Raw genomic sequence first — 24348 nt, forward strand, 5'->3', positions numbered from 1 at the left:
TCCCTCCCCCCAGCACCTGGCAACCACCATTCCGTCTCTACGAATCTGACGACTCTAGGTACCTCAAATGAGCTGAATCAGGCAGTATTTGTCATTTTGTGACTGGCTTATTTCACTTAGCATAATGTCTTCAAGCCTCTGTTGTAACACACGTCAGGATATCCTTCCATCTTAAAGCCGAACAATATTTAACTGTATGAATATACCACACTGTGTTTATCCACTGATCCACTGATGAGTACTTGGCTTGATTCCACCTTTTGACTACTGTGAATAATGCTGTCCAAGCTTTGCCATTAAGTAGACACTCAGTAGGGGCTAAAGGTAAAGAATTTGCCTGCCACTGCAGGAGATGCAAGAGACTCAGGTTTGATCCTTGGGTCAAGAAGATCCTCTGGAGAGGGAAATAGCAATTTGGATCCTCAATAAATGTTGATATCCTTTGTCTTTCTTTTTAGAAATAATCAGTTCCTCCCTTGCTACTCTGAGAGCTTCCTGATGGAAAGGAAATTATCTTATCTTCTCTGGGCAATTACCAGCATAATTTCTGGGCTGGTAATTTTTAAGTAAACCTGCATTAAAAAAATGTTAACCTGTGAAAATTTTTTTACTGAAGGATAGTTCATTTACAATATTGTGTTAGTTTCAGGTATATATAAAGTGTTTCAGTTAAACACATAGACATATATATAGTTTTAAAGTTACTTTTCCATTATAGATTATGACAAGATATGGAATATAGTTGCTTGTTCTGTATAGTAAGTCCGTGTTGTCTGTTTTATATATAGTAATGTGTATCTATTAATCCCAAACTCCTAATTTATCTCTCCTCCTCTTCCCCTTTGGCAAACATGAGATTGTTTTCTATGTCTATGAGTTGTTTCTGTTTTGTAAATGAATACATTTATATTATTTTTTAGATTCCACATATATGTGAAATCATATAATATTTGTCTTTGACTTATTTGATAACTTCTAGGTCCATCCATGTTGCTGCAAATGGAAATATTTCATTCTTTCTAACGGCTGAGTAACATTCCATCACTTTACACACACACACACACACACACACACACACACACCACATCTTCTCTATCCATTCATCTGTTGATGGACTCTTAGATTGCTTCCATGTCTTGGCTAATGTAAATGGTGCTGCTATGAACATTAGGGTGCATGTATCTTCTTTTTGAATTAGAGTTTTCTCCAAATATATACCCAGGAGTGGGATTGCTGGATCATATGGTAGCTCTATTTTTAGTTTTTTGAGGTGCCTCCTTACTGTTTTCCATAGTGGCTGCACTAATTTGCATTCCTATCTACAGGATAGAGGGATCCCTCTTCTCCACATGGCCTCCAGCATTTTCAAAAAATATTTGCTTATTTGACACGCAGGATCTTTGTTGTGTCACATAGGATCTTTCATTGCAGCATGCTGACTCTCTAATTGTGACTTCTGGGCTCAGTAGTTGCAGCGAGTGGACTCCAGAGCACGGAGACTTCAGTATTTGTGGCACTCCGGGCTTAGTTGCTCTGCAGCATGTGGGATCTTAGTTCCCCAAGCAGGGATTAAACCCACGTCCCCTGCATTGCAAGGCGGATTCTTAACCAGTGGTCCACCAGGGAAGTTCTTCCAACACTTGTAATTTGTAGACTTTTTGATGATGTTCATTCTGACTGGTGTGAGGTGATACCTAATTACAGTTTTGATTTGCATTTCTCTAATAATTAGCAATGTTAAGCATCTTTTCATGTGCCTGTTGGCTATCTGTATGTCTTCTTTCGAGAAATGTCTATTTAGGTCTTCTGGCCATTTTTGATTGGGTTATTTGTTTTTTTGTGTGGGTTTGTTTTTTTTTTTTTATTGAGTTATGTGAGTTGTTCGTATATTTTGAAAATTAAGCTCTGGTTGGTCACATCTTTTGCAAATATTTTCTCCTAGTCCGTAGGTTGTCTTTTTGTTTTGATTTATAGGTTGTGTGTGTGTGTGTGTTTTGTTTTTGTGTGTGTGTGTGTGTGTGCAAAAGCTTATAAGTTTGTGAAAATATTTTTAACAAAGTGTTTCTTATTTAGGACTCAGCAGCATTCTTCCCAGCTGGGGCTGCACTGCCCTCTCTTGCTTGCTTATTCGCTATCTCTCTCAGATTTTCCCTTGAATCTTCCTGTTTTGAAAGAGCTGCCTGATGAGGCACCATCACCCAGCACAGCAGTGAATGGAGAAGCCCTGAGGGACAGGTTTTGCTGTCCTTGGATGACTCTATAGGCCCTACATCCCTTGCAAAAGTCCCTGTATCCTCTGAGCAGCCACCTGGCTTCTTGTCCAGAAAACAGGTGATTCTTGCTCTTCCCATTGCCCAGCCTGACGAGTGACACGTTTGGCAGGAGCAGGCTGGATGGAGAGAGTTTTTGAAGGCACCAGAGAGATAGATAGTGACAGAGTAATAATAGAGGTAGATAGTGACAGAGTAATAATAGACAGAGATAGATAGTGGCATCACCGACTTGATGGACTTGAGTTTGATCAAGCTCTGGGAGCTGGTGATGGACAGGAAAGCCTGGCGTGCTGCAGTCCATGGGTCACAAAGAGTTGGACATGACTGAGCAACTGAACTGAACTGAAATGATAGAAGGTAGAGATAGAGAGAGAGAGATAGAAGATAGAGATAGAAGGTAGAAGGCTCAGTTTCTAAGAGTGGGAAGGTCTCCAGATGGTCCTCACCTCTGCAGATGCTTTCTCACTATTGTTTGCACATGTCACCAAAAGCAGTGAGCTGGGCAGGGAGTTGGGGGCATCTTTTCAAATCTCTGGTCTTGTGGGCTGTGATGGATGGCTGCTCAGCAGCTGTAATTTCCAACTGTTTGCAACCCTATGAGCTGTAGCCCTCCAGGCTCCTCTGTCCGTGGAATTTCTCAAGCAGGAATACTAGAGCAGGTCGCCATTTCCTTCTCCAGGGGATTTTCCTGACCTAGGGATCAAACCCACATCTCTGACATCTCCTGCATTAGCAAGTGGATTCTTTACCACTGGGCCACCTGGATAGCATCTAGTCAAATATTACTGATCATGTTCTTCATCCCAAGAAGCTATCTGGTCCATCTCTGTTTTTGGAATGGCCTGCATTTAGACACTTTAGGGAAATGGTATTCTGCATTCCTTTGAAGACACTTAGAAAGTGAGATATCTCTGTTTCCCACAGTTGTTCAGTCATATCTAACCCATGAAGTAGCCACATCTCCAAGTGATAACACAATAACAACAATTTAAGTCGCTCAGTCATGTCTGATTCTTTGTGACCTCATGGACTGTAGCCCATCAGGCTCCTCTGTCCATGGGGATTCTCCAGGCAGGAATACAGGAGTGGGTTGCCATGCACTCCTCCAGGGGATCTTCCAAACCTAGGGATCAAACCCAGGTCTCCCACGTTGCAGGCAGATTCTTTACCATCTGAGCCACCTGGGAAGCCCAGGTGATGAAACTGACATCAAATATGAGGACTGTTACCATGTTCAAGCATCATGGTTCCAAACTCCGGCTTTTCCATGGTCAACAGAATAGAGCATCACTAGATTTGGCATATATGTATATATATATATATTTTTAAATCATGATATATTACAAAGTGGATGGGTCACAGGTTACCTCAAGGTCACTGTGTAGAAAGTTCTCTGAGAATTGAAATAGAAAATGAACCTTTACTGATTTTGCTTTATAGAAGTTATGCTAATATTAGCCTTGTGGGATAAAGATGAGCCAGGAAGAATTAACACTATGGCCCAGACTTGGGCACTTTAGCTCAAATATGTCTGCTGATGAGCACGCAGTCTTTTATGGAAGGGTCTTTAGTGAAAACAGGGTTTCACCAGTCCCAGACTAAAAGGCTCAGCTCTAGGTATTCATTCCCCCCCCGCCAATACTAATTTTATTTATGAATTCTTTGATGCACTCACTTCTGAGTTGGGTGAAGCATTTTCTTGTTCTCTAAATAGAACAATGTTTTGTGTGCCTTAGGAGAAAAACTGCAGTTAGCGTCTAATGTTTCCAAAGGATTTAAACAAGGCTTACTTTCCTGGAAAGCAGTCTCTTTCCTGATTATTATACACATTTTTTCATATGAGTTCAGTAGCACCTAAAGCCCTTAACAGTAAAGGTCACTTTAAAACTCAAAATATGTGTGGTATTTTAAAGTGCATCGTGGCTGTTTTAAAAATACAAACAATGTACAGCACTGCAGATGGTCTTAGCGAGGAGAGAGTGTGTGTGTGTGTGTGTGTGTGTGTGTGTGTGTTTACGGTGATGGAAAAGAAAATCTGGGATTTATTAGCAGCTAAGGTTTTTAATAAGTTCTGAAGTCACTGATGGTTGTAGCTGGCTGAGGTAGTTATCACTTGGTGCTGATGTTCCGGGTTGGGACTATTGGGACCGTTATAGTAGAGTAGCTAATCTTTTGTGGCCAGTACTGCTTGCCTGTGTTGATAAATATGATTAACAACTTTAAAAGCCAAATACATTAGCAAATGCCTTATAGCTGCCAGGAATGCTCATGGCCACCCACGCATCACAGCAAAATGAAGAACCAGTTCAGGATCCGAGTACGCCTGAGCCTCTTAGATAAGTAGGCCTCCAAGTTTGGTTCTGAAGTCAGTTTCAATCGAATCATGTAGAGCACTTTCTAGAAAGCAATCAGATGTTAGCAAAAAAGTGAGGGATGTGCTTTTGGTTTGCAAGGTTGTAAAAAGATGCTGCTCGAAATAGTTTCAGAATCTACTTAGGTCTGCTTTTGTTCTGAAATTTCAAAGCTAACTTTAAAAGAGCAATCTGAGGCTTTTTTTTATTTTATTTTTTTTGCAATTTTATTGCATTATAATGCACATGCATTAAAAATTCCATAATCCAATTTTTGATGGTAACCCTGAATAAAAGTCAGAACTCTAGGCTGCATACAAATTGAGCAAGGCGATGACTGGTGACAAACCCTTCAAAGCAGTGGAAGAAATCCAGTTTAGAAAGTGATTAGCCTGACCATCATGTGACCGGGGGCTTTATTCCTCCAAACTGGGCTCCCTGGTTGTCGCCATTAGCATCATAATTAAAGCGGGCCTCTGTGTTACACCCAGGAATTGTGGATTTCTCCACCTAGAATTAAAGATAATACCAGTTGAAAACGTAAACCAGTATAATGAGGTTAAGGGTTACTTAACAGTAGGAGTGAAAGGAAAAGACAGGCATGGAATTAGGGTAGACAATCCTGAAGCACGCTGGTGCCAGTTTCCAAGAGGCAAGTCCATTCTTGCGGAATCGTCCCGTGTACTATTTGTGAAGTTGGCGTCACCCCAGCAGGTAGTTTATATTTTCTGCCCATCTGTTGACTTTCTCTGGTCTCAGCTGCTGGATGCCAGAACTCCACATACCTTCCTACCACACGAGTGCCAAAGTAGGTTCCATTCCTTGGCAACAGAAACCACAAGCCAGCTCTCCAGAGCCTCAGAGTTGTAGGAGAGATACTGCCAAGATGAATATTCTTTTTTTTTTTTTTCATGGCTTATATTCTTCTGAGCCCACAGTTGTAAACACAGTTATTCTTGCATGATTTTATTTTCTCCATTTTCAGTAGGACTTCTCAATGTACGGCTAACTTTTTATGACAAGCTTTGCCTCTATTACTCTTTTTTTTTTTTTTTCTCTATGTAATGTAAACCAGAAGTTTATAACTTTTGGAATTTTACAAGTATTGAAGTAGAAATCCTACACGTACAGTGGAGCATCACATAGATAAGGCAGTGCTGACATTTTTAAACTGTACCTGATGTGGAATTAAGTTCTTACCATTTGAATTCCATGTACAGCTGTCATTGCTCCTTCAGTTCATTCAGAGCCCTCCTGCTGCCGATGTGCTGTCAGACTTTTCTTATGTAATCTTTTCAGATAAAGGAAGTTAAGAAAAAGATCAGTCAGTGATCCAAGTGCGCAAGCCAGTTACCTTGATTATAGTAGGTTGCCTCTATCTGAAAACATAACAGGCTTCGCAGAACTTTCCATGTTAAACAATATGTACTAATAACAAAGAGAAAATTTGTAATTTTGTAATGAAAAGTAACCTTTCACCAGAAAAAGAAAAGGGATTAAATGTAGTAGGAATTATATGATAGTTTTGTGTTTTTTTAAACCTATTTGTGTGTTAGTCGCTCAGTAGTGTCCAACACTTGGTGACCTCATGGACTGTAGCCCTCCAGGCTCCTCTGTCCATGGAATTCTCCAGGCAAGAGTACTGAAGTGGGTTGCCATTTCTTTCTCCAAACAGAGCTTTAGGGATGTTAAATGCTAGAAAAGGGATTTGGGGAGAGTTTGTTTTTAGAGCACAATATAAACTTGAGCTTGTTTGGTTTTCAACATTACCTGAAATGTTTGCTACTGAAATTGTGTTGGAGGCACACACAGTATCCTGAGAACCTGAAAACCACAAGTTGCAACTTGAAAATGGGTTCCATGACCCCAGAGACTGTGGGTAGTCACAGAGCCCTCTTTGTGCACACCTGCTCCTGCCTGGGCCTGACTGCAGGACCCCTGCAAGCTAGTACACGTCGCTGCTTGCTTGTGTTCCGAAGGCACATGCACCCAAGCAACTCAGTATCCAAACCTGGAAGCTCAACATTTTCATTGCCATAAATAAAAGAAACTCAACCATAGAAGGCGGTATTTATTTTCTGCTTGAAATGGGGGTAGAAAAAAGGCAGACAGACTCCAGATACCTGTGGGCATGCTAGAGGGATAGTCTGTCACCTACAGCAAGTACAGGAACCAAATCCCACTCAATTAATTTTTTTTAATTATTGTATTTTTTTTTAATTGGAGGATAATTTCTTTACAATATTGTGCTGGTTTCTGCTGTATATCTACATGAATCAGCCATAGGCATACATATGTCCCCTTCCTCTTGAACCTCTGTCCCACTCCGTCCCATACCTCTAGGTTCTCACAGAGCCCTGGTTTGAATTCCCCGAGTCATAGAACAAATTTCCACTGGTTATCCATTTTACATATGGTAATTGATATGTTTCCATGCTAATCTCTCAATTCATCCCACCCTTGCCCACTGAGTCCACAAGTCTGTTCTCTATATCCGCATCTCCACTGCTGCCCTGCAAATAGGCTGATCAGTACCATCTTTCTAGATTCCATATACATGTGTTAATATATGGTATTTGCTTTTCTCTTTCTGACTTACTTCATTCTGTATAATAGTCTCTAGGTTTATCTACCTCATTAGGACTGACTCAAATGTTCTTTTTATGGCTGAGTAATATTCCATTGTATATATGTACCACAATTTCTTTATCCATTCATCCACTCAATTAATTTTTTATTTATATGAGTTTTGTGTTGTCACTCATTCATCCATCTGTTCTTCCATACTGTCCAGGGTTTAAAGTTATTGGGGAGGAACAGGAGGGACGGACCTGACAAATGACCCACCTAGAAAAGTACAGGTGTGTTTCTGACTCCATTCTGGAGCAGTGCAACTTCTTTGGTCTTGCTTCCCTGGTACCAGATTTTGACTAAAAAATCACTGGGATTCCATTGGGTAAAGCTAGTAGCTTTTACATTTGTTTATTTGAACATCTCTAAGACTGCTAAGTGAACAATATAAGTCTTTGGATAATGCATATAATATGATTCTATTTATGTAAAGATGATTATCTAATGGGTGTGCAGCATGGATGTATGTACATATATGTAGCAATGTGTGTGTATTTTACACATATAAAATATGTGTATATACATGTTGTGTGTGTGTGTACTCAGTCATGGCCGTCTCTTTGTGACCGCATGGTCTGTAGCCCTCCAGGTTCCTCTGTCCCTGAGATTTCCCAGGCAAGAATATTGGAGTGGGTTGCCATTTTCCTTCTCCAGGGGGTCTTCCGAACCCAGTGATCAAACCCTCATCTCTTGCATCTCCTGCATTGACAGGTGGATTCTTTTACCACTGCACCACCTGGGAAGCCCATGTATATATTATATATACATAAAAATTATATGTATATATTACATATATATATATATAAAGTTCAGAAAATAGACACTAAGCTGTTCGTAGTGATTAGCTCTAGGAAGGGAAATAGAATTAGGAGTTGTGGATTAAAAGGGGACTTTTGTTTAAAATTTTACAATGAGCATTATTTGATGTAATTAAAATATTTTAAAGAAAAATATCTGTAGGTTATATTTATCAGTTGTTAAAATTATTATAGTGTTTCATTTTACTTTGTGAAGATAATAAAAATTTATTAATAGTGAATGAACCTATATTCATAGCATAAAGCAAATAATGGGTAGTACATTTCTGATGTGTTTTTTCCTAGTTTCTTTTTGCCAAGAAATTGGTGGATTACTTAGAATTCAATATCTAAAGCAAATATGACCAAAAGAAGCATCTTTGTCCTGGGCTCTTTAGTCAAGCAAACTCTGAACTTTTGCTGGTATTCTTAAATGCCTTATGAGTTCCAAGCTCTGTACCATCTTTATTAGTGAAGAAAAATTATCAGATTGGTCCTGCACAACTCTTAGATTTTTTTTTTGCCAGATAATAGTAACCAAAGAACTTTTGAGGCAAAACAGGGTCAACTACTTTCCCCCAAAGTCACAACTGAGTCATATTGATAATCCAATGTAGGACCAAATTCTGTCAAATATATTGACTTTTATTAACAAGCAAACACACCCCTCCCAACATAAATCGATTCATGTAACCTGTGTACAAGTTTCAAGAAGTTCCAGCTCTTCTTCACTTTCATTTTAGATGCTTCAACCACAGCCTTACATAAAAGACTCAACAGAAGCTTGAGGCAAACACCCAGATTCCAAAAACAGATTGTCTCACCCTTATAGCCTGCATCAGGCAAGCAGAATCTTCTAGAAGTCATGGTTGTGGACATGAACTAAGATTGTCAAATTGATCATGCACAACTCTTAGGTCCTTTTTGGTAAACAAGGGCAGCCAAAGAAGCAAGTTTTGAATTAAAAAAGGATCAACTACTACTCTTTCCAAAATCTTACAACCAAATCATACTGATTACAGGTCTAGGCTTATTTAGGGCTTTAGACTGGGGCATTATTAACAGAGGTTCAGATCTAGGTCTTACTGGGTTTTTACACTGAAATACTTTGAACCAACATATATTTCTTGAACACTTTAATTCCACCAGGCATGCTAGTCAGTATAACAATTTTCACCAATTGAAACCCATTTTTGATTCTCAGAATGCTACTTGGAGATTGTTGATGTGGAGATGGTTACAAAGGAGGATTTGTAACAGCCAATTCTGAAGTTCAGGCTCCCTTGTCAGAAGGCCAGCTAGATTGTCTCAGACTCTGAATGCTTTATTTGATGCTGACAGCACCTGGGTTATAACTTAACCTAAGCAACACACATGTATTATAGTACCAACCATATATGCTCAAGTGTTTTAAAGTACATTACGGATGAGTACTGCAATTAGCTCTTCTTACAGAGGGTTCTGTTACTTGAATTGCAATCAATCAGAATCAGCCTTTTAAGTGTAGCCATAATCACCTATATTTTTACTTTCTCCCTCTGGAGTGATAGATAACACCTGTTGAAAGCTTATACCATGCTCCATGCTCTTATACCAGCATTTTACACGTATTAACCCACTTAATCTTCACAGCACCCGTAAGAGTTGTGTTACTTTTATCCATTTAACAAGGTGAAATCTCAAGTCACTTGTCCATCCTCATGCTGCTTGTACCTGGCAATTTCAAGATTAAAACCCAAGCATTTGGGACATGAAGTAATTTTTTTCGCTGCATGAAAGACAGAACATACTCTAATTCATGAAGCCATATTGCCCTCACCAGATGCGAAATCCTACTCTTAATTTGCTTTGCACAAATTCTGCACACAAGGCAAATTGTCTACACGTTAAGTTGGAAGGGCTCTTCCATTGATGTGCTATGTTCCTCTGTCACATCCCCATTTCCTCAGTGTGTTTTCCTCTCTACAGAGCTGATGAGAAATGTTTAATTGTCTGGCCTGGCACTGTGCGCCGAAGAAAACAACATCCCCAAGGAGTCATATCCATTACATTTTGGACCAATGCCCTTCTAACAACACGCAGCAACCATAGACCCCCAGGGTTTGCTGTTGAAGTTCCACACCCCTCCTGTGAGGCTAGACTTTACTTTTCCTATGTGATCACTAAAGATGTCCTATTGTTGAAAGGAATTGATGATTGAAGTATTAGTCCCCAGCTTAAGAATTACAAAACTGAGGGCCAGCAGATCAGGCCTAATTATTATTGCTGTCCTTCCTACCTGAACTTGCACTGTACTTACACTTGGGCATGGAAATTACTTGTGATACGTAGATGACTTCTTATGCCTAGAATTTTGATAAAAATGGGAAGCTTCAGATGTCATGCCCTTTACAGTGCCACCTGGTTTGATCCTTAAAAGCATTTTTTTGTCCCAAACATGGACAGTGTTCCTTTTCAAGTACTGATTTACCTGGGACACATGGCTATTGGTCTTTTGACCATGAACATAGGCAGAGTTGGATTAGACAGGTTTCTGGCATCTTCCAGTTGATGGTTGTGGGCAGAACTCACACATACATGTGGCTAGGTCATACAGTGCCTAGGTTGACCTGGTTCCAGGGAAGACAGGTGCCAATCTGAAAGCAAAATCCAAATCCTGAATCCCACCCAGTGCTCATTCGACTCCTCAGTATTTTTCTTTCTTTGCCATAAATTCACTCCCTGCCTACAACTTGTCTTCTACACGTGCTCCTGACCACTGGCAGTCTGGTGCCTGTCACCAGTATCTGCCTCAGCTTCCCAGTGTGTGTGCTCAGCCGCTCGGTCACACCCAAATTTTTGTGACCCCATTGACTGTAGCCCATCAGGCTCCTCCGTCCATGGGGATTCTCCAAGCTAGAATACTGGAGTGGGTTGCCATGCCCTCCTCCAGGGGATCTTCCCAATCCAGGGATCAAACCCAGGTCTCCCAGGGCAGGTGGATTCTTTACCATCTGAGCCACCAGGGAAGCCCAAGAATACTGGAGTGGGTTGCCTATTCCTTCTCCAGGGGAACTTCCCAATGCAGGAATCGAACCGGGGTCTCCTGCACTGCAGGTGATGCCTCATGTGTATTTCAGATGTCCGCATATAGAATTTCATTCTATGAAGGTACCTTAATATATTTGTAAGGTCCCTGTTGGTGGGTATTTAGGTAGTTTGCAGTCTTTGGTGATTACAAATAATACTGAAATGAAAACTTGGGGGTTTTTCTTTTGTACATATGCCTGCAAGTATCTCCAGAAAAAAAATTTCTCAAGGTAGTATTTTTTTATGGCCTCACTGTTCGACATTCAGGGACCTCATTTCTCCAGCCAGGGATCAAACCCATGCCCCCTGCACTGAGAGCATGGAGTCTTAACCACTGGACTTCCAGGGAAGTCCCTCAAGGTAGTATTTTCTTTGACTTATCTCCTTTGACTCTCTTGGCTATGCAGCTGCCTATAGAACCCTTCCTTTTTTACCCTCATCCTTCAAATTGAGTCTTTATGACCTGTTGCTTAAATTATTACAGTAGCCTCCTAAGTGTTTCAGTCTGCCTATTCTCTCCTTTATGCGTGTGTGCATGCTCTGTCGCTTCAGTTGTGTCTGACTCTTTGTGACTCTATGGACCGTAGCCCACCAGGCTCCTCTGTCCATGAGATTCTCTGGGCAAGAATACTGGACTGGGTTGCCATGCCCTCCTCCAGGGGATCTTCCCAACCCAGGGACTGAACCTGCATCTCCCACATTGAAGGCAGATTCTTTACTGCTGAACCACTGGAGAAGCCTCACTCTCTCCTTTATAATCAGCCCTAAATAGGGTTTCTTGATTTCACTGCTCAGATTATGTTATACTCATGCTCAAAGATCTCCAAAGGCTCATGACTGCTGGTTGAACTTAGTATAAACTCGCCATGCCCCATCCCAGCTATCAAGACCACACCACAGCATGGTTCCTCCTTGCCTTGGGAGTCTCATACCCCCGTGATTCTCCCATATGTTCCCTGTGCTTGAGCAGAACCAGATGGTTCAGTTTCCGTAGCTTGCTTTGTCCCTTTCTCTGTGCCTTTGAGCTCATTCTTTACTGCGGGAGACTTCTCCTCTTTCAAGTGTCCTCCCTCATCTCTGCCCATGCAGATCCTCCCCAAACTTGAATGCTACCACCCCAGTCATGTTTTCTGCTTCTCCCACCCGCCACTCCCCAAACGATCTCTCCCCCTTGAGCCCCAGCTGCACTCTCCCTCCCCCGCTGTTCTCATATCCTCTTTTGGATTGTAATCCTTCGCGTTGCCTGTGGTAAATCTGCTGCTGCAAGCATATATCTGCTGCAAGCCTCGTAGAATTCCTTGCATATCATAGAAGTGCAAAAGGATTCATTAGGTTAAATCTTCACACTCTGTAAATTCTCTTACCCCAAATTGATCTAATCCTTCAGCTTGTGGGAAAGAGATCATACACCTGAAGCCATTATGAAAGTAGGTTAACTTTCCAGTGCATTTGGTCAAGAAGTCAAAAACACTCTGGCAGTGGAAGGCAGGCCGAGGAGGAGTAGGAACTCAACTCATCTGCCTTTCCTTGCCCCTGGAGGGGTCCACAGCTGCCCCTGACACAGCCCACACGGAGCAGAGTTCCTCTGGATTTGGAAAGCTTCTTGCCAGCCACAGCCAACAAGGACTTCCACCCCCTATTAGGAAGAATTTACTCTTAACAATCCATGTACTTTCATTAAAGCGATGTTTGTAAACATCCTGGTTCTTGACTCACACTCATGTCAGCAGATGGCATTCTGTTGGGAAGAAGTGAGGAAGGGGAGATGGTTAGGGGTGAGTGTAGAAGGCTAGATCGGATCAGGGGTCCACAAGCAAAGATCCTCTCTTTTGAGTGGCCCAGAAAGCTTCTTTCCCCACACAAACCTCGCATTTGACAGTCCTGGAAGGACACACGTGGAGTCTCAGCCTCGAAGAATCTGGTTTCCCAACTGCAAGCCTGGGTTTCTCACTGTCATCTGCAATTCCTCGTTTACAGTAAGTGGCTCTTATCTAGTTCAGTTTCTCACTCATTTACATATTCAGTGAACACCAATTGTGTATGTCCCTGCTCTTAAGGGACTCAAAGACAGATGAGACGTGATGGTTCCCAGATTCTTTTGTGAAAATGCAGAAGGACAACTAAGGTTTCAGACTTACTACTCAACCCCATTCTGACCTGTACTTACCACATCTGCCCTCACTGTAGAGCTCAGATATTCAAAATCTGAGTTATTATTATCTTCAGCATGCACTTGGTACCCTGAATGTTATTCCCAGAATCTTTTTATCTTTACCTTTCCTTACCACAGGCAGTGGTATTTCGTTTGGTACCATCCTTTGCCAGATTCAATATTAATAGTATTTAATATTCTCTCTATTGTTGAAAAGAACAATACAAAAGTTGAAATAGTAACAACAGCATATTTTATCATCTTATTTTAATTTTGGAATCACCCGTCTGGTCTCTGGATCTTTACCCTGTGCCTTTTTTGTTTGGGGCCACTGTCCAAGAAACAGAACTGTGACTTGAATCCAGGTCTTCTGACTCTGGGTCCTGGTACCATCTTCAAATCCTTAGCCTTATTTTAGCAGCACTCACGAGGCTATTTGCAATAGACATTTAGCCTTTCTACCTAATAAGGTTTGATTACTGTTGACTGTGCAGAGTATGTAAACCTGAAAGTGCACCCTATGCCCTAGTGATTCCAGAGCAGACTGGTGTTACATGGTCAACACTACTTGGTAGAGCAGTCTTCTGTCTCTCTTGAACCTGAAATGCATCCCATCCCTTCTCTTGACTCACCAAGTTCATCAGTAGCATGAGTACCAGCAGACCCTGTCTCTCAGGGGCTGCAGTGTCATCTAAATGTGAATGATGACCTCTGTTTTAGGGTAGAAAAGTGCAAGCACACCAATCTGATACTCTTTTATTTGGATTTTTTTTTCCATTTTCTCCTTGGAATCAGTTTTCATAATTTTAACATGTTAAAAAATATCCAGTCATGTGCATACATGTGTGTGTGTGTGTGTGTGTGTGTGTGAGTCACAGGCATCTTCTTTTGAGACTCACTAGGCTTGGAAAAACCTAAGCCTGGTGAGAATGCTTCCCCCGGCCCTGTGAAGTTTCAGGTCAGCTAACCGTGGGGTTTGTTATATAACCTACACGCCAAGCACTGGCACGAGGGGACCTCAGGCAAGGATCGCCCCTCTTGGTTTGTGACAGACGGGCAGCTTTCTCCTCTAATATGTGCCATAGCTACAGAGCCAGATTGGAAGGAGAGGATTTATAGGAAATCCAGCTGTGAGTTTTCGGGGTTTTTTTTTTTCCTCTTAGAGCTGGAGGCGGGGCCAAAACCAACCTCAAACCAGGCATACCATTGATCAGGCTAGAATGATGTGGAACACAGTCTCACAGACAACAGCTAAGCACAGGGGAAATATTAGCTGGCAGAGATAACGAAGAGGAAACACTCAGTGACAGACGCACCATCTGTCAGTTTCAGAGAAGCGATTTTCAAGAAGGCAGAAAATGAAGAAGAGAGTGGTTTTGTTTCAAAGGTACAGCACAGCCTTAAGGACGTTTTAAACAAAGTGAGCCTGTATTTCATAGAAGAGGTCCTGGCAGTGGGTAAGACAGCAGTTACTTCCTAGCTGTACTGGGAGTTTTTGTTATTGATACATAAAGTTTTCTTTGTAGTATACTTGATATCTAGAAGGACAGTCTTTTAACAAGAACTTGATTTAAAATGGAAATCAGTGTCTCGTTTTGATTATTCACTTTAAAGACATTGGAAAGTTACAGGAAGATATTTATTTACTCTATTTAACCTCAGAGAATTGCTTTTATCTCAGATAGAGATATTGATATCAGAACTGTCTTATTTTTTTGAACTATGGGCTAAATTACCGGAATCTTTCCTCAAAGGTAATTTAGTGAGAAAGTACCATCTCTCAGATTTAAGAGGCTGACAGAAAATGCTGTCTATTGGATCTTTACTTCCCTGGGATCAGTTGCATTAATAGCCATAACTGTGATCTAAACTTCTACGTGCCTTTCCTAATAGCATTATTGTGTTGATGTAGTTTTTAAAGGAGGCTGCTTCTTAATCTTCTTTATAAGCTGCTAGGTAAAACAATCCTGCTGTGTGTGTTTAATACATTTTCAAAGGTGTTAGTTTTAGAACAAAGTTGGACTTGTGCTGTGTTTGTTACTGTATGTTATATCTAAGTAGTCTGCATTTGATGTCACATGTCATATGTTTTGTTACGCTGAGATTTGTCTAGTTCCGAACAGGTCTAAAGCAGCGCTTTGGAATCATAAGCTTATATGAGCAATAACAAGAAGTTTTGAGTCGGATCACAGGAGCCCCTGTATTAGAAAAAGGCAGTTCTCTTACAATTCACACAGGCAAAAGGGGCTCATTTTGCCTCAGCGTTAGCCAACTGTCTAGTCCAAACCAGAAGTGGAAGCACTGGCTGTAAACTCGCAAAACCACTCAGTGTTATGGCCCAATATGGATGTCAGAACTTTGTAGCATGTGTGGGAACATGGCTGCAGTCCAACGTCTGGAATCATTTATCTTCTGGGAGAGTCCAGAAGACAACTGCTTCATGCATTTTACAGAAATCCTAGCTGATTGATTTCATTTACATAGGGCAAGCATAGTGACTGATGGTGGGGCGACCACAAGTGGGGGAGAAGTATTGATCTATTTCTGCTTTTCCTGACATCCTGATCTCATTAGTGTCCCGGCACCTTTGAATGAGATTGTGCCATTACGAGCAACCATATGGTTTCTACAGGGCCCTTTCCACCCGTTTCATAATAAATGCCACATTGATGTCTTTTCTCATTGCGGGGAGTCAGAAACTGAAAGTTGAACATTTGTCTTACTGTCTTTTCAGAAGTTTAACCTATTTCCTATTAGATTTGAGGAGTGAGAGAAAGAAAATACCAGTAGACACAGTTCTCCTTAGGCTCATCGCAGCTTAGGCAGTGAGATTTTAGAGATGTGTGCAAGATGGTCTTTCTGAAATTCTGGAACATACTCTTCGGGATGCATAGACTTGTATCTGTGTGTGAGGATGTCAGCTTTGCCAGCCAGTATTTTCTGGAGAGCTAAGTTCACATGTGCTGACATATGCTGACTTGTGACAGGGTAGCATCCAGATCTTTTTCTAACTTGTGAAATAATATTTGCCAGTTTCTAACAATACCCATGTCAGACTGGGTGAAGACATTTTGAATTTATTGCAAGGACTAAGGTAACAGTCAGAAGTCTTGGATTTCAGCCACTACCCTTATGCTGCCTACTTTGATGACCTTAAGGAAGATAGCTAACCTTTTAAGAAATCTGTTTCACTGCTTTAAAATATAGTGAATATTTCTAGCCATCTCTGATTTCCAGAGACACTTCAAATGTCAGCAAGATGATAATAATGTGTCTTGCTCTGTTACTTTTTAGGATATATGTCATTTATGAAGTAGCCTCTGTTTCCTTAGACTGGAAAAGCTGAAAAATTCTGGGTCACTGGAAAGAAGATTCTGTAATTTTACACAGTAGTACTTTTGTTTGCAACAGCTACTCTTGAAGATAGTTGTACTGATCTTTTTTCTTTATGTGGAATTATCCTTTGATTTTCTCGTTACAGTTTCTGGCATTGTGAAATACCAGGCATTCTCCCAAACAGGTTGAAGTTGTAGAAGTTGGGTTAAGATTGGTGCAATGCTGCTTTGGTCTAGTATGGTTAAATATATATAATTTTTAAAATTCCTAATACAAGAAAATAAATGATAATGCAAACTAGGTTATCTAATATTTTCTAACATATATATACCCTGGTGGCTTAGATGGTAAAGTGTCTGCCTATAATGCGGGAGACCTGGGTTCAGTCCCTGGGTTGGGAAAATCTCCTGGAGAAGGAAATGGCAACCCACTCCAGTATTCTTGCCTGGAAAATCCCATGGACAGAGGAGCCTGGTGGGCTACAGTCCATGAGGTCTCAAAGAGTCGGACACAACTGAGCAACTTCACTTTCACTTTCACATATATATATATATACACACACACATGCACACATATATATATGCATATAAATAGTGGCTCAGATGGTAAAGAATCTGCCTGCAATGCAGGAGACCCAGGTTTGATCCCTGGGTCAGGAAGATCCCCTGGAAAAGGGAATGGCTACCCATTCCAGTATTCTTGCCTAGAGAATTCCGTGGGCAGAGGAGCCTGGCAGGCTACAGCCCATGGGGTCACAAAGAGTTGAATACACTTGGCAACTAAACAACAACATATAAAATATTAAAAGATAGGAACCCTTAGTATGTTTTCATTTTAAGCCATTTTATTTGAAGTGATAAACATGAGAGCAAGTTAGGATAGTGCAAAGGGCATCAGAACTCAAACCTGCCAATCTCAGCTACCAATACCACCACACTCCATACAAAACCATCCTTCTGGGCACTCTTCTTATAAGTGCTGGTGATCAAATAATGTCTGTGGAATGAACGAACAAGTCAATCTTTTGGTATCTTTCTGAAGATATTATCTTGTTCATGGTATACTATCATCACACATTCTTCAGGATGGAGTCTGAGTACCCATCTGTGGGTACTCATTACAGTGTTAAATGACTATGAAGAAAACTATGTAAATTGTGGAAGCCTTTTATAATCCCTCATTTAATCTCCTTTTACATGGAATAACTGGCAGAAGTAAATCCATTTTATCATAATAGTTTCTGCAAGTTATATCAGGATAAACCACAGGAATACAGGAAATAATCTCCTCTCAAATCAGGGCCCTGTAGTCAGTTGAACCCTGAACTGACTTAGAAGTTTTACAGCTTCAGTGATAAATTGATCGGGGGCCTCACTGCTGAGATCTACTGTCCATCACTCACCTCTTTGTTCAAGAGGAAGGGTTTTATTTTTTCACTTCTTGGGATAATCCTTGAAATGGACCCCCACTCATGATGCCCTTCCCTGAAGCTCTTGGTAAAGAGGCCGGATCAAAGAACTGCTGGTGGGCAGGACATTTCCCCAGCAGGCCTGGCTGCTTTGTCTTAAAAGGGCAGAAAAGCGTGTGCCTTCTTTAAAGACATTTCTAAATGGTCTTGTTGGGCATACTGCCCACCAAGTAACGCAAGTCCCTGCTTCAGAGCACTCCCTGTGTAAACAGTGAAGGAATGCCAACTTCAAAAAATGAATACAAACCCAGTTGATAAGCAGGCGAATAAATCCCCACATGGGCCACAACCAAGTCTAGGAGTAAATGTCAGAGCGTCAGGTCAGGGGTGGAGGGAACAGGGAAAGTGGAGCCCTGGGGGGGTCATCCTAGAGGAAATCTGAGTCTTCATGATCAGGAAAGCTCCCTGAAGTGGCCTGCTTCTTAGTTAAGCTGTGAGAGTGAGGAGAAGCACCTTCCCAGGGTAGTTTGGCCTGGTAGTCTACAAGCTGCCATGGTAGTTTGCACCTTGGTGGCGGCTTTCACACATCAGGTGAAGGTGGTCAGTTTTGTAGCCTGAGCCGGACCAGGCTGGTTGTCTGAGCTAGAGGAGCATGAGAGAGCCAGCTGCTGAAATCCCCAGCCCAGGGAGCTCTGACAAAATACCAAGGAAGGGCGTGAGTGCAGCCAGCGAGCCAGAGGGGAGGGAGTTCAAGGCGGTAGTGCCCTTCCCCTTCAGCCTCTGCACAGGAGGGAGGCCCGTTACTCTACCTGCAGTCTGCAAAAGGCAGCCGGACCCTGTCTGAATTGTTGCTTGTGGGTCTAGAATTTAAGCTCACTCTACTGCCTCAGAGAAGATTATGCTCTAAAAGCTTCTTGGAATTACTGGTTCTGTACTTGCTGCAAGAGAACAATGATTTAGAACAATCTCCTGAGAACCACTGTTCTTTCCACATGTGCTTATTATCCTGCACACTGGACTGTTTGTACCGGGCCTGACCAGGGAGCTGCTATACACATTATGAGCAGGTCTGGGGAGGAGAAACCCAGCACGCACACGAGATACCCTTGAATTAACCATAAATTATTCCATGAAAAGAACCCTTATGTAACATGGAGGCATTCTGTCTGCTCTTCTTTGAGTCTTGCAAGTACTTGAATAAAACCACAAGATGGTTAAACAACAATAGTGGGTGCTCAGTTTAAATAAAAGCAGTTTATTTGCAGTGGAGTGTCGAACTCCAAACTGACTTCTCTGTGCCAGGCATTACCTCAGAGAGAAATAAGATATGTGTAGCTTTAGAGTTTACTACCGAAGTCTCCAACTCCATGTTGGTTTAAGCTATAATTTTATTTTTCTTTTCAGTCACCCTGATATTCACTGATTTGGTGTTGGTATATTACTTCTGTAAAGAATCTAAATGCCTGTCTTACTTCATTTCCCTTGTCTCGAGATCCATAGCTAGTAACATTGCATATTGCATTTCAGCAAACATCTATTGATCATTGACTAAGTGTGAGGAGCTTGGAGAAGCAGACAGACCTGTGACGCCTGCTCAGGGATGTTATAGTCCCGTCTTTGGGGCAAATATGGACACAGTTCAAGGGAGAATGACTTTTATACTAATTAGAAGCATAAGGAGATACACTATGGAGCACACATTTAAATCAGCTGGAAGAATCGGAGAGCTCCATGGACTATATGACATTTGAGCACAGCCTGGAAACACCAAGAGATGTTAATTTAGGGCAAGATAGAAAACAGACGTTCAGAGATAACAGAATATATGTCAAAAGACATGAAGACTTTATTTTTAATATTTATCTTTACTTTTTAAGTATTTATGTTTATCTGGCTGCGCTAGGTCTTTGCTGCGGCACATGAACTGTGTGGCATGTGGGATCTAGTTCTCTGACCAGGGATCAAACCCAGGGCCCCTGCACTGGGAGTGCTGAGTCTTAGCCACTGGACCTTCAGGGAGGTCCCAAAACATGAAGACTTTAAAGTGATGTATGTGTTCGAGAATAGACACAGGGTCCCCCAGAGTGGTCAGCATGACTAGACTTCAGGGGGTATGAGGAGACAGCTACATCAGAAAACGGGCCTGAAAAGGCAGTTGGGGTTAGAGCTTTGAAGGCTTTTAGATACTGTTTCCTCAGTCACACGTGGTTATTGAGAATTTATGAGGAGGCTGATTTTTAGTGCAAGTGTTTGTTGCTCAGTCGTGTCTAAGTCTCTGTGACCCCATGAACTGTAGCCCGTCAGGTTCCTCTATCCATGGAATTTTCCAGACAAGAACACTGGGGTGGGTTGCCATTTTCTTCTCCAGGGGATCTTCCTGACCCAAGGATCAAACTGGGGTCTCCTGCATTGCAGGCAGATTCTTTACTAGGTGATTTTTAACTTGTAATTTGGGAGGAATGTTCTGGTAAAAGGGTAGATTGGAGAGGAAGCAATGATACCATATATAGGTACATCCATAGCCCATATCCCTCCATTCCATCAACAAATATTATTTAGGGATCTGTTGTGCGTCAGGCCCAATTTTAGGCTATGGAGATACATCAGTGAGCAAAATGGCAGAACAATATTTCCTGCCCTTGTGGAGCTTATGTTCTAATGGAGAAGACATACAGGGAACAACATAAATGTATATTTTAGTGGCAATTGATAAGGAAAATGAGTACAACAGGGCAAGATGGTATGAATGTGAGCAAGAGGAATTAAGTTTTGTGAAAAGGTGGCTGGGGAAAGTCTCTTTGAAGAAGGGACTCAAATGAAGATGCCAAGGAAGGAGAGTGGAAGAGAGCATCTGTGGATTCTGAGGCAAGAGCATGTCCAATGAGGACTGAGAAAAGGCTAAGGCTCTGGTGCAGGTGAGTCTGGGGTGCTCACGAGATGACTGTCTAGATGAGCCAGTCCTGGACAGAAGAAGGAGGAGAAAAAAGGGAGATATTTCAACAAAAGCATCCCTCCGTGACTGGTGGGTTTGGTTATAAGGAAAAGGTCAAAGAGGACTTGGGAGAGGGGGAGTGTGGGTTTACACCGAATGACTCAGATCCAAGTATTTGGTGTTAAGACAGTTTTGTAGGGTGGTCTGGATGACCTCATCAAAGGAAGAAGTGAAATCAGCCATGAGTCAGTAAGTAGTATGGGATGAGGGCTGGGAACTGGTAATCAGCTGCACAGTTTGATCTAGCTGCTGAGAGGAATAGGAAAAGAACTCTACAGCATGTGAATAAAGGACAGATGAACAGTGTTTTTAGCTTACCTGTGGCTTGTTTATCTGTTCAGCAAACACATATTAGCACTTACGGTGTGACTAGCGCTGTACTGAATGCTGAACATGTGGAAGAGGAGTGTGCCTACTGACAGAGAGGACAGAACATTTCTAAATATACAGAATGTGTTCCCTTATTAGATTGGAGAGGGCTTCCCTGGTAGCTCAGTTGGTAAAGAATCTGCCTGCAGTGCAGAAGACCCAGGTTCCATCTCTGGGTCGGGAAGATCCCCTGGAGAAGGAAAAAGCAACCCACTCCAGTATTCTTGCCTGGGAAATCCCATACAGCAGAGCCTGGCAGGCTACAGTCCATGGGGTCTCAAGAGTCAGACATGACTTAGCTACTAAACCACCATTAGATTGGAGAGAATGAGATAATGTAATATTTAACTTCTCACAATAAGCCCACTCACAAAACAGACAGCTTTTACTGGGTTGATTCTTAAGAGGTCCATATTAAAACAAAAACAAAAAATGTACTCTTCCTTCTTGTATAGAGTTGATTCAATTAGAACCAAATAGTTGTAATTTTCAACAATTGTGTGTTGTGTGTGCACTCAGCCATGTCTGATTCTTTGCAACCCCATAGACTTTTAACCCTCCAGGCTCCTCTGTCCATGAAATTCTCCATGCAAGAACACTGGAGTGGGTTGCCATTTCCTCCTCCAGGTGATCTTTTTGACCCAGGGATCGAACCTGCATCTCTTGTGACTCCTGCCTTGGCAGGCAGATTCTATACCAGCTGTGCCACCTGGGAAGACCTGCTTAAATCTGTCTGTAAAACTGAGTTTCCAATCAGCATGCTTTGAGGTGCATCTCATGGATATGGGTGTGCTCTAAATGGGTCTAGGGATGCTGAAGATACTAATCCCCTCAGCCTTTGGGCTGGCTGAGTAGGGCCTGGGGTAGCCAAAGACACCATCTGGCTCTAGCAACCTGGTCATTCACCCCAGTGTGTGGTAAAAATGCAGCATAGGCCAGGTTGAGAAGAAAAGGTTGGGAAGCATGTGATCAAAGATGGCCCTCCAATATGCTGGATCTTTACTCCATGTTTCCAAGCATAGTGGCTTCACACTCTCGAATGTACACGCCTTTTAATAACAAGATTTTGAGCGGTATTCTCTGTATAGCTATCTGTAATTTCTGCTTTGGGAGTGTTTTTTTGTTTGTTTTTGTTTTTGGCTGTACCACTCAGCTTGTGGAATCTTAGTTCCCCAATCAGGGATTGAACTCAAGGCCATAGCAGAGTTCTAACCCCTGGACTGCCAGGGAGCTCCATGTATTTTTTACAAAAAATACATGCTCACTGTTATTAATTATCTCAAGTCATAAAGGCCAAAGATCATTAGCAATTACATACATCTTCATTTCAAACAATCTTCTAGAGAATTTTAATTATTCCAGTTGACTTCTTGTCAGGTCTGAACATATTTTCATTGTTCTTACCTTGTAGATGTGATTGCTATAGTCCCAGTACTGGAGGGAGGGAAATTTCAGCTTTGTCACTTTCTTGTTGACTACTTGTGCTAGTAATTAACATCATCTTCTCTCCATTCTTTCTCTGCAAGAATCTTTTTAAGTGACTTCTCCATTTTATGAAGTTTAGTTTGATTAAAAGTAAGCAATGTATTGGGCTTCCCTTGTAGCTCAGTTGGGAAAGAATCTGCCTGGAATGCAGGAGACCCAGGTTTGATTCCAGGGTCAGGAAGATCCCCTGGAGAAGGAAATGGCAACCCACTCCAATATTCTTGCCTGGAAAATCTCATGGACAGAGGAGCCTGGCAGGCTACAGTCCATGGGGTTACAAGAGTCGGACACGACTTAGCAACTTAACGACCACCACCAAGCAATGTATTCCACATATTTTCTCAATCAGGTACATGTATGCTGCCATACATCATGACACTTGGCAATACTGAAAATATGCATGGACATATGATGACCAGTGCCCCCCTTCTCTGCTCTATGATTCTCACGCTCCCTCAGAATCCACCAGCAGACTTGCAGCTTGAGTGAGGGGGTGTGTGTGCCCTGTGTGCTCAGTCATGTCCAGCTCTTTGAGACCCCATGGACTGAAACCCGCCAGGCTCCTGTGCCCATGGAGTTTTCCAGGCAAGAATCCTGGAGTGGATTGCCGTTTCCTATTGCAGGGGATCTTCCCAACCCAGAGATCAATCCTGCATCTCCCACTTGGCAGGCGGATTCTTTACAACTGCACCACCTGGAAAGCCTAATGCCTTGTATCAAATCCTGATATTGATTCCTGGCATAAAATTTTCTTAAAATATCAAAAAATACTTAAGTATTTAAAATAGACACAAATGGAAATTTCTAATGTATTCATCTGCATCCTATTTTGGAGACCATTTCCCTCATGCCCGATAAATAGTCATTGCCCCTCTCCTTAACCTAGTGACACAAGCTATTAGTTATTATATGGTTCTCATCTGCCAACCACAGTACAGATACAAGCTCATTTCATCCTCACAGCCATCCTTTGAGGCAAGACTACTATCTCCATTTTACAGATGAAAAAACTGAGGTTCAGAGAGGTTCATTAATGTGTCCAAGGTGGCACTGGCTGTAAGAAATGGACAGATTTGAAACATAAGATTTTTGCCATCGTAATCACTTCCTTGCTTCTCTTAGGGCTAAGGTAATTTGCCATCTTGTGTCTAAAAAGCTTAGTCCCCAAAAATAAAAGAATTTGGAGTTCTCAAGACACTCTTTGGGGTAATACTGATATGGGTGCTGTATGTCTGTTTCTCACCTTAAATTGTAGCAGCATTATGCCTGGTTTGTATCCATGCCGCAAGCCTGGTTGCTATGGCGTCCTTCATAGTAGGAAAATATTTGTCAGCTCCAGGTGGCTGGAACACCAGGCAGGCTTGCTGATAGTTCAGTGAATAGGAATAATGATTTGGCGAGTTACAGGGTAGTAAGCAGAGAGAAAAACAAAAACTCCAGGGACTCTGATGAAATAGGCCAAGGATTTTCACACTATGGTTCCAC

At 41.8% G+C, this 24348-nt stretch overlaps 1 protein-coding gene across 7 annotated transcripts in view; it reads left to right on the plus strand.

Moving 5' to 3' along the window:
• The window catches only part of STARD13 (StAR related lipid transfer domain containing 13), a 219686-nt gene that overhangs the window by 111154 nt on the left and 84184 nt on the right, over positions 1-24348 (plus strand). Inside the window, exon 1 of one of the 7 annotated variants that reach the window (XM_043477445.1) lies at positions 13499-14660. The exons of the other annotated variants lie outside the window; for them this stretch is intronic. The gene's annotated coding sequence lies outside the window, so the exon portion shown is untranslated. Of the gene's footprint in view, positions 1-13498; positions 14661-24348 lie in introns of those variants that run through there. 7 annotated transcript variants of the gene reach the window in all.

This window comes from Cervus canadensis, chromosome 9 (genome assembly GCF_019320065.1).
Source record: "Cervus canadensis isolate Bull #8, Minnesota chromosome 9, ASM1932006v1, whole genome shotgun sequence".
In the NCBI taxonomy this organism is placed as follows: domain Eukaryota; kingdom Metazoa; phylum Chordata; class Mammalia; order Artiodactyla; family Cervidae; genus Cervus; species Cervus canadensis.